We start from the raw sequence: 1,674 nt of genomic DNA, 5'->3' as shown, positions 1-1,674 counted from the left end.
AGCACCAAATTAAGGATGTTTGGAGGATCCTCCCAGGAGGGGAGATGCATGTCGAAAGTAGACTATGGACTGAACATGTTTGCCACTCAATGCCTCTTTTGCAGACCACAACACCCAAAAGGAGAGAGAGAACACAGGGGATTGCCCTGCCACAGAGACGGGGGGATGGGGGGATGGGGGTGGGAGGGATATTATCCATGGTGGTGGAAAATGGGCACTGGTGGAGGGATGGGTATCTGATCATTGTATAATTGAAACCAAAGCACAAAAAATTGTAAATCTACAACTTTAAAAAAAATAAAATAAAATAAAGGGGAAAAAAAAATAAAATAAAATTGTTTAGAAATGAGTGATTAATTCATTCCATGTGTGTAAAATTAAACATTTTTTCGAGATACTATATATTTTAAAAATAAATATTGATATTAACCACTCTGGCTATAGAAAGCTAAACTCATAGTTATTCAAGAAGCTGCCAAACAGTCAAGAGAACAATAACAAACAAAGCATAAGCTCTCCAAGAGCAAAGTCTTGGTCAAAACCCGATGGCTTTATAAATTTGAAATTAACATCCAATACTGATAAATTTTGGATAAAAATGATTTGCTATTCACCATAGTCACATTTGTGTTTTGTGGATAATTGTTTAAAATTATTTGTATTAAAATTAATACAATTTCACAAAATTTTTCTATGTAATATTGATATACTAAATTCTTTCTTATCTCTTAGGATATCTCAATGATTGTACAAACACTAGAAGGTCAATTGTACTAATGAATAGGTACAACATATCTGGTTATTTATTTTTCATTACTATATTAGCTGGGGGTAAAAATCAATCAAACAGAAATGCCTACAACTACATATAATGAAACACATATATGACATTTTTAATCACACTTAAGGTGCCTAACCCTTTGTTCTTCACACACATATTTCATTTATATTGCACGATGTGCAGAAAACACACCCTTAGGTCATAATCACAGTTGTCAAGTTTTTAATCATTTTATTTCTTCAGTTGGTTTGTTTTTTACTAATGAAAAAATATTATTATTATCTTGTTTGTTTTTGTTTTGGCATCACTCATGGCAGTGCTTAGGGCTTACTTCTGGCTCTACATTCAGGGATCATTTCTAGTGGTTCTTGGAGAACCATATGGGTGCTAGTGATCAAACACATTCAAAGCAAGCACACTGCTTGCTAAACTATCACTTTGTCCGCCCCCCCAAATTTTTTAATCAAAATATAAATGCTTTAAAATTTAAATAATACTAATAAGCTCATGTGATTTTATAATTTCATTGTAGAGTAGGATGAGAAGTATAAATTCCAAGATGATAAATAATAAAAAATCACACACAATGAGCTAGACTAATTCTATCTTTTGATTTTGAATATACTATCATTAAAAATTCTAAAATAATAAGTACTAAAGTCTCCTTTTAAGTATTCTTAAGTACAAGCTATATACCTTGTTTTTTTATTGCCATGCACAAAGATTAGGGAATAATAGCTCACAACAAAAGCTGATTTTGTATAAATTAATGAATTATTAAAGCTATTAGTGGCCATTAATTGGAGGAAATTTGTCTACTACTACAGAGTAAATATACAAAAAACATCCCTGCATTTCACATTCATACAGTTCTTTGGTATTAATCTATAAAA

The sequence above is a fragment of the Sorex fumeus genome, unplaced genomic scaffold, assembly GCF_029834395.1.
Source record: "Sorex fumeus unplaced genomic scaffold, SorFum_2.1 ptg000008l, whole genome shotgun sequence".
In the NCBI taxonomy this organism is placed as follows: domain Eukaryota; kingdom Metazoa; phylum Chordata; class Mammalia; order Eulipotyphla; family Soricidae; genus Sorex; species Sorex fumeus.
The sequence above is the reverse complement of the archived record's forward strand: the minus strand, read 5'-3'. Positions refer to the sequence as shown.